The sequence below is a fragment of the Lottia gigantea genome, assembly GCF_000327385.1.
Source record: "Lottia gigantea unplaced genomic scaffold LOTGIsca_63, whole genome shotgun sequence".
In the NCBI taxonomy this organism is placed as follows: Eukaryota; Metazoa; Mollusca; class Gastropoda; family Lottiidae; genus Lottia; species Lottia gigantea.
In genome coordinates, this window is record NW_008710145.1 from 972,261 (window position 1) to 982,808 (window position 10,548).

The window sequence follows — 10,548 nt, forward strand, 5'->3', positions numbered from 1 at the left end:
CTCTAGTTAGATATAATGATAGATTGAGACTAGTAAGATATAACGATAGATTGAGTCTAGTAGGATATAATGATAGATTGAGACTAATATGATATAATGATAGATTGAGAGTGGTAAGAGGATATAATGATAGATTGAGACTAGTAGGATATAATGATAGATCGAGACTAGTAGGATATAAATGATAAATTAAGACTTGTAGGTTATAATGATAGATTGAGACTAGTTAGGGAAAACCCCTTTTTTCAAAATGTTAAAAAACATCACTGCCTACTTATGAGGCTTATGTTTAGAATAGGAGATGATTTTTATCTTAACGGGTATTTCCAGTCTGTTAAAGGTTAAGAAAATAGATTAACTTCCTCATGATGTATAGATTTTCCGTTTGTTATTTGTGAAGGGTGTTATCAATTTTTAGGTAACAAAAAACACTTCATTGTAAAGATACAAAAGTGTGTGAATATCAAATAAATTTTATAAAATGTCTATGTTATAACAGCTTATTATACGAAACGTCTTATTTGAATTACTTTTAGATCAAATTAAATAGATTCATTTTTTACATGGCGAAAGTTTTTCATCCAATATTAGCTATAGATAGCTGAGATGAAGGACATTCTACACGAAAAAATTCAAGATCATTGAAAGTCAAGGTCATACGATATAGATTTTCAAATTTTCAAACAATTCAAACGGGCATAAACAAATTGAATTCGAAAAAAAAATTTCTGTTCCCATCAGTATTTTTTTTTCAACCCAGTTTTCAGAAATAGGATGCCCTATTTGATACAGTGTCTGGGGTTGGACCCTCGTCCACTTGTAACTAGTTCTTATGGTACTTGAGCCACTGTAGATAAAATGTTGATAAGCAATACGTAAATAAGCATACTGCTTCTCATTTTGTTTCTCCCATTCAGTAACTCAAACTAGAAAGAAAATAAGAACCAATAACAGGTAGCTCGAACCAGTAATCCTAACGGGAATATATTAGCTCATATGGGAAGTAGTCCAGATGAGAATGAGCCCAATAAGATAGACAACACAAAGTTATAAACTTAAATTGCCAATGATTGGTATTGTAATATATATATACAAGTTTTTACTTCGTTTATAATTCATTGCTTTTCCCATTTTTATACGTCCGTCCGTTCACAATTGCTCGTAAACACTTTAGAAGGCTGAATTCTTGACTGATTTTGACGAAACTTGGTATGACTGATTGTAATCACCCAAGGATGAAGCCCATTGAAAATCAGAAAAATCGAAAAATATTTAGTATGAGTTATTGCCCTTGTTCTTGAAATGCTCGTAGACACTCAAGAAGGTGCAATTCTTGACGGATTTTGACGAAACTTGGTGTGAGTGATTGTAATCACCCAAAGATGAACCCTATTGAAAATCATAAGAATCCAAATATGATTAGTATGAGTTATTGCCATTGTTCTTGAGATAGCTTTCCAGGCAAGGTAATATACGCCCACTGGCAGCTTTGTTCAATTATCAATTACAAGACTTAAGTTCTACGAAGTAGAGATAGAAGTTCCTCCAAACAGGTAGTTAGTTTGCGAAATCCCAAAAAGAATTTTCGGTTCTTGTGTGTGTTAATAATTATTTTCGGTTTCCAAGAACTTTGAGAATGTCTATTGCCGGTTACTTTTATTTATAGCATTTAAAGATTAAAGCTTGTGGATCTAGTAATCATATAAGTATATATTTTTAAAATTTTTAGAAAATTACACAGAAACGCGTTCAATTTTTAGCACGTAAACACTCTAGAAGGCACAATTCTTGATGGATTTTGACGAAACCTGGTGTGAGTGTATGTAATCACCCAAGGATGAACCCTATCTAAAATCAGAAAAGTCGAAAAATATTTAGTATGAGTTATTGCCCTTGTTTTTAAAAACGCATTCAAGTTTTAGACTGTAAACACTCTAGAAGGCCCAGTTCTTGACAGATTTTGTCTGAAGGTTTGAATATTTCATACTGGTAATTATTACTGTACTATCAAATATTTTTATTTGTTGGTAGAGTTTTGAGTTTGACGTTTTGTATGGAAGGCGGAATGGCTTTTTATTCAATGTTCTTTATTCTTGATTCTTGATTCTTGATTCTTGATTCTTAATTCTTAATTCTAAATTCTAATCTCTTAATTTGCACGCTTAATTCACCATTTGTCATTGAAGATTGAGATTTGTATACAAAAATCATAATTTGTACTGAAAATGAACATTCTTTGATAAACAATCGGTTTTCTGTATTTTTTTTTCTGTAGGCTACTGTTATCTCTACAACGTCAACCTGCAGCATTTTTCCTATCATTTTAAAGCAATGTCAAATTATTATCTGTTTTTGACATATGCAAAATGGCGGATTTCAATTATTGCCAAATATCACAATTATTTTTATTGACCAAATTTCCTTATAATCCCCAGCTGTGATCGGAATTCCAAGGGAACAAAGTCATGTGACAAACTAGTGGAGTCCATGTCAGCAGAAAAATTCTATTGAACACAATTTGAATTTTAGCAATAAATTATTCTTACGTTTGAATTATCTTATTTTGTGAGTCAATATTTAAAAAAAATTGTTCTATGAAGGAATTGTTACGGAAGCGTATTAGGGCCATTCATATTTTTTTTTTTTGAATTTTCAAGTTAGTATGTTGAATTTTCAAGTTAGTATGTTGAATTTTCAAGTTAGTATCTTGAATTTTCAAATTAGTATCTTGAATTTCAAGTTAGTATCTTGAATTTAGTTACTTGAAAATTCAACATACTAACTTGAAAATTCAAGTTAGTATGTTGAATTTTCAAGTTAGTATGTTGAATTTTTTAAGTTGAATTTTCAAGTTAGTATGTTGAATTTTCAAGTTGGTAACTCGAATTTTCAAGTTAGTAACTTGAATTTTCAAGTTAGTATGTTGAATTTTCAAGTTAGTATCTTGAATTTTCAAGTTAGTATCTTGAATTTTCAAGCTAGTATCTTGAATTTTCAAGTTAATATCTTGAATTTTCAAGTTAGTATCTTGAATTTAGTTACTTGAAAATTAAACATACTAACTTGAAAATTCAAGTTACTAACTTGAAAATTCAACATACTAACTTGAAAAGTCAAGATTCAAAAAAAATAAAAAAAAAAAAAAAATTGGATGGCCCAAATACGCTTTCGTAAATGGTCATTAGTTATAATGGAATATCATTAAAGATATGATAATTATACCACTGGGTATCCATTCAACGTGTTTTTCTTGCCTTATTTATAGATTAAACATTGTACACGAAAATAGATGACGCATTTGGTAGCCGTTGTCGAGTTGGTTACTCTTGAAATATGGGCCAAAGTGAGGGATTCATAAACAAAATTAAAACAAACCAACTTACCAAATTATTATATAGATAGAATGTCTGAAGTGTCATATTGATATCATTAGTTCATATTGTGGTCTTAAAAATCATTGTTAAGTAAGAGTTATCTCCCATATTTTCCTTCTCAGTAAAACAGAGTTGTCTGCTCTTAAGGTAGATGTTTGTCATGTGACAGGATATGTACTTTTGTGAGTTGAAGGCATGATGTAAGAGCTTAGAGATTGAATAAAGCATGGCTGAAACTTAGATTCTAGTTTTGATTATAAGAACAATCCAAATCCATCTAGGATGGAAACCCCAACAAAACATGGTGGAGATGCCTAAACAGATCTACTATTGACGATTTTTTATGCCTTGTGAATTTTTGTATGATTTTGAATGGGCTTATCTAGTTTCTTAGAAGTGAAAATGGTTATACTAGAGTATGGATTTTGGTGATTTTAACTGATCTAAGACTCAGTGCAGTTAATGACAATAGCCAGACTCTGTGTATCATCGAATGTAAACTTTAAAAATATTGATTGGTTAGATAAAGTGGAATTGAGACAATATTTTAAATTTTCAAGTTGAACTGAAGTAGCCTACAAGTGTCGAAGTGAAGAATTTGACAGAAGAATTTGACATTGAACATCTTTGTGACTGTGTGGTGGTTAATATTTGGTGACCTGTGTCAAAATAACAACTTTAAAGTTTAATAAACAGTTTAGATGGAAGTAAAAGCGGTTCAGAAACTATAAATATAGACAATATCTGACTCATTGACATTTATTTTTTTTTCTAAAGACAAAGTGAAAATTAGATTTTTTTTTGGGTTCGTTTGAGTGTGAGAGTGGATTGCTATTCTTATTAATTATCATCTATATCTGTACTAATCATATTTTTGTTTTTCAGGTTTTCGTAATATTCCGTTGTTTATCTTATCTGTGTGTTTTGGCATCAGAGTTGGAATTCTCTGCAAAGTTTCATAATGTTTTGTTTCATTACTTTTAAAGTTAAAGGTTAGATGATTCTGTTATTTGGATTGCAGTTGTCCTTCATTGTTTTTCTTCTTTTCACTATGGATAAGGATACTAAAACAGATCGTTTTGATGGTACTATCATAAATCGAGATTTAGCAGAAGCTCATTTCCTTTCATTTTTGGACATTTGTGAATCTAAAGATATTGATTACGAGACACTAGTTGTTGGTAACTTTGGAAAAGTTGTTTCAGCATTCAAATTGACTTTGAAAGGTAAGGCCAGACTTTGGATTGAAGGCCAAGTTTTCAGACATATTAGAGATTTACGCACAGCTTTTCTTTCAAGGTTTTCAGAGTCAAAAACTGAATTTTCTTTGATGACTAGATATAAAAATTTGCAGTATGATTCTTCTATCACAGCTTCAGAGAATTATGAAAATGTTGAGAGAGTTTGTAAGAGGTTAAATTATGGTGAGAATCAGATTAAGCATAAATTGATAGATATCTTGCCCAGTGAATGTCAACAGTCTGTTGTCATGACGACTGATAATAATTCTACAGCTGATGATCTGGTAGGTAAAATTCAGAGATATTTTGATATGAAAAAGTCGATAGATAACACTTCTTCAGTCTCTAAGGAAGTTAACTTTGTTGCAGATGAGATGGACTCATTACATATTTCTGCATTGAGACCTAGTCGAAATAGAGATAGGCAGGTCAAAACTGATAGATCTCCTAGATATCGTTCTCCTTTTCAGAATCATCCACGTCATTGGAATCATCATTCCAATTCTCCTTATCGCCGTTCAAGCAATGAGAATTCTCATCATAGAGACAGTTACTATAGGAACAGTTATCGTTCAAGAACTTTTTGTGAATATTGTCTTAGACCAGGACATATTTGGAAAAACTGCTTTGCTCGAGATAAAGAGTTACAAAGACGTGCCAATTCTTCTGCATCGAATCAAAATTTTTAGAAAAGGGGGTTTGTGAATCTGCTCCTCATGAACTCCCTAATCTAGACAAAACCAAACCAGATGTTGAAGTACAGATTCAACTTGACAATAGAAATTTTTGTAAAGGGTTGTTACAAGATGGAAAATCTACACTAGTTCTTATTGATAGTGGTGCATCAAGGTCACTTATTTCTAAATCCTTCATAAGTTCATCTTCTTATTTAAGGAAATTGCCAGTTTATAAATTGAAGGAACCATTAAAATTTCGAATGGGTAATGGTATGTGTTTAGAAAGTGATTATTATCTTCATTTAGAGGTTCATATTCAAGGGTTTACATTTGGACTCTATGCATATATTACAAACAATATGATTGGAATTGATTTGGTCATGGGACAGGACACTTTAGCTCAACTTAATGGTAATCTAAGTTTTCGTGATAATATTTTTCGTTGTAAAACTATTCCATTCTATATGACTTCTGATTTACACCTGAGGCCCAATCAAAGTAAGTATGTTAATATATATGGTAATGTTCCAGGTATTGTTAAGAATCGAGATGTTCATATGGTATCAAGTAATCGCTTATCTGAAGCATGTCCTAAGTCAGTCCTTGTCAAATTAAAGAAAAATCACGCTGTCATTCCATTGGTCAATAAGACTAATCATGTTATGCATATTAAAAGTTCTACTCCTGTTTCATTTATGTCACTTCAGAATGTGTTCTTTTGTGAAAATTTGCAAGTGTCAAATTCAAATAATATATCTCTATCCAGTCAAAAGCAATCACGAGATATTATTCATAACAGTATAGATTTGTCATCAAGTCTTTTAGATAATTCTGCAAAACAGGAATTTTATAATCTTTTGTATAAATACAAAGAAGCTTTTAGTTTAAACGGTGAAATAGGTCAATGTCCTAATATTGAAGTAGACATAGAAGTTACTAATAAGGATCCATTTTATATCAGGCCTTATCCCACTACTGAATCAGAGAAGAAAATAATCGATGAGGAATTAAACAAATTAGTTAAATTAGGTATTTTATCTGAAGGTCATCAACCTTATACTTCTCCAGTTCTTATTATTCCTAAGAAAGGTACAAATGAGAAAAGAGTAGTTGTCGATTTTCGTCATCTAAATTCCAGAATTCAACGTTTCAATCATCCTTTTCCATTGCTTTCTGATAGTCTTAAGCGCATTGGTCATAGTAAACCTAGGGTTATGAGTTGTCTTGATTTGAAATCTGCATTTTTCACAATTCCACTGTCAAAAAAGTCTCAGAAATACACAGGAATCAGTTCTTACTATGGTGGAAAGCATTATTACTTTAAGAGATTAACTCAAGGATTATCTGTTTCGCCAGCTGTCTTTCAAACTAAGATTGACTCAGTTCTATCTGAAATTCCTGACAGTTATTCATTTAGTATCGCCCATCATGATGATATCATTGTGTACAGTAAAGATAGTCAATCACATACACAACATTTAAGTTTGATATTTCAAGCTCTTATCAGTAATGGTTTAAAGATTTCGTCCAAGAAATGTTCTTTCTTCAGGGATAATGTAGTTTATATGGGTCATAAACTTGAGGTTAACACAGATGGTTTAGTCACTATTCAACCTTTATCAGATCGTTGTCGATCAATTCGTAACTTAGTTCGTCCAAAATCTACAAGAGAAGTTCGTAGATTCATCGGTGCTGTTAATTATGTTTCAAATTTCCTGCCAAAACTTCAACTTATACTTCAACCTCTACATAAAATATCTAATAAGAAAGCTAAATTCGAATGGACTGATGCTCAAGAATCAGCTTTTGAAGAAGTTAAATCTTTACTTGTTCAGCCACCTGTGTTGTTTACTCCTTCAGGTGATGGTAGATTTAGATTATATAGTGACACTTCTAGAACAGCCACAGGATCTTATCTTACTCAGATTATTGATGGTACAGAGAGATTGTTAGGTTATTATTCTAAAAGGTTACCTAAAGCTTGTGAACGTTATAGCGTCACAGAGTTAGAGTTGTTCGGATTATTAATTAATGTCACTAATTTCCAGTATCTTTTAAAGGGTGTTGAGTTTGATGCATTTGTTGACCATTCAGCCATTGTTCAACTGTTAAATTCTAAACGTGAACCATGTACTAATAGGTTAAAGAAATTATTATTTAAGTTATCTCATTATTCCTTCCAAATTGGTTATATGAAAGGTACGGAGTTAGTTTTAGCCGACTTTCTTTCAAGAAGTCCTTTAGAGGATGATTCTGAGATTGATGCTGTTGTTCCTACTGCATTTGCTTTGACAAATCGTCCAGTTACAAGGAATTATGCCAAGCGGCATAATATTTCAGTTCCCGATTTCAATCCCTCTAAAGTTCATTCTGCTAAAAAGGATCCAGTTCCTAAACCAGTAAAAGATTCACACACAATTAGAGTTCCTAATAAACCATCAAAACCAAAAAGAAATTCTTCATTAGATAAATTTCAACCAACCAAGAAGATTACTGATGAACCTAGATTAGTTGATAAAACTACTGATCATACTGAGGATATAGAAATCCCTATTGAGCTTTGTATTACACCAAAGCCTGTCATTCATAATTGTGAGAATATTGTTCAGAAAAATTTCCCAAAACAACAAGTCTTGGATAAACTTATGAAAGTTATTAAACGTAAGATTATCAGGGATTACAACTTATCAATAGATGCCAATAAATTACGCTTAGAACAAGAATCTTCTCCATATTTTAAATCGATTTACGACTTTCTTAAACATGATATTCTGCCTTCTAATAGAAGATCTGCAAAATCTGTCAAAACTAAGTCAGAAGAATATATTCTTTGTGATTCTATCTTATTTCGCCTCATTATTCACACGAATGACCAGTTTACTCTGCAGTTGGCTATACCAGAATCTCTTTGTAATAGTTTAATTAATGTATATCATGATAGTCAGCTTTGCCATCATCAGGGCATTGTTCGAACTTATCTCACTATGAGAAAGCTATTTTATTTTCCTAACATGTTCGAAACTATTTCATCTTATATAACTTCTTGTTTCAAATGTCAACAATTCAAGAGTAAAACAGATAAAACTAGAATATATCATCCACGCATACCAACTGAATATCGTACATTCGACAGATTAAGTTTAGATTTTAAATCTATGCCAAGTTCAGTTTCTGGATTTAAACATATAATGGTTGTATGTGATGAAATTACCAGATTTATTATCTGTGCTCCTTTAAAGACACTAGACGCTGGTACCATATGTGAAGCTATCATTCAGAAAATAATTTGTATTTTTGGACCACCGTCTGTTCTTATAACAGATCAAGCTTCATCACTTACTGGTACATTAGTGAGTACTTTATGTACAACTCTGGGTATTGATCATAAATTAATTTCAGTAGCTAATCATGGTAGTTTATTAGTCGAACGCCATATACAGTCAATAACCAATCTTCTTAAATTCAATTTAAATCAGTATGGTACTGATTGGGTCAGATATATATCTACTTGTTGTTATGCCTACAATTCATTTGTTTCACCTCAACTTGGTAATTTTAGTCCTTATGAGTTGGTTTTTGGCAAAGAGCCTAAAAACTTAACTTCTCTTAATTGGTCTTTTGATAGTGTAGCTCCTTCATATGAAGAATATATGATTCATTTAAAGAAGAAATTTGAAGCTATTTCGTCAACTGTATTAGCATTACAGAAAAGACAACAAACTTGTCAGAATTCAAGTATATCTCATAGCTTAAGTAAAAATCCTATATATTCATTAGGTCAACTAGTATTTGTTTTTAAACCATCGTCATCAGTGCTTACAGCTAATTCAAAGAAGATCAAAGCTGATTGGTGTGGACCATTATTCGTTCATCAAATATTAGATCGTACTCATTATATTTTGTCCACTCTCGATGGTAAAGTTCTTACTGAGGTATTTTCAATTAATCGTCTAAAACCTTGTTTTATAAGGTCAGGTGAGCCTAATAAAAGGATCAGTCATCTTGATGCTTTAAAAGCCAGTTTGGGAAAATCTTTGGAAGCTAGTGCAATCGTGAATTGTTATTCTGATACAGAATACACAGATGAGTTGGGAAATATTCTACCTACATTTAATGATACTTGTGTTAATCGGATTACGCAGCCTATTAATGTTGCTCAATATACTCAGCATATAATTGAGAATAATAACATTGCCTCATTATGTAAATTGTCACATAATCAAATAGAGGAACAATTTAATTGTATTGTTGATATTCCTAAAGCAAATTATATGGAAGTCAAACGAGCTAGATATAAGCATGGACATTTACAAGCTCTTGTTGAAGTTTGTAACCAAAAGGGTTCTAATTCTACATGGATTAATGTTGAGAATGATGTTCATTTATGTAATGTAGTTCCAGATTTGCTATCCAATAATAAGTTACAAGTAACTGGTAGTATTAAGAAATATTGTAGAGTTTCTGTATGAATTCCTAGATAGTTAAAAAAAATTTAGCCTAATTGGTAATTGTTGTGATGGTAAACCTAGTAATTTGCATATCATATTCCTTAAATTTAACTCTTGTAGTATTGTCAAAACATTATTTTGTTATGTTCATTATATTGTATTTGATATAGGGATCATGTTATACTTATAGCATTCATGATATTGTATAAGGGTTGGAGCAGTACTTTTCATTCAGTTCACCTAAATTAGCGCTTGAATTATAATATACATTATAAACATTTGTAGTTGTTTACGAGTTATATAGATTGAAGTGTAAATATGTTCATGTGTGTTCTTCATAATATTTTTTTTTCAAAAATGATAGCATCATTACTTTCTTTCAAAGTTCATGATTTTTCTTATTCTTGTTTTGCTTTTCATGTTTGCAATTTAAGTATGAATGTGCGAGTGAATGCAAGGAACTTATATCATTTTCTATTCAATTTCTTTGTACTGTTCTGATACTTAAAAGGGAACTCTTAATTTGAAAAGAGGGGGATGTCATATTGATATCATTAGTTCATATTGTGGTCTTAAAAATCATTGTTAAGTAAGAGTTATCTCCCATATTTTCCTTCTCAGTAAAACAGAGTTGTCTGCTCTTAAGGTAGATGTTTGTCATGTGACAGGATATGTACTTTTGTGAGTTGAAGGCATGATGTAAGAGCTTAGAGATTGAATAAAGCATGGCTGAAACTTAGATTCTAGTTTTGATTATAAGAACAATCCAAATCCATCTAGGATGGAAACCCCAACAAAACAGAAGAAA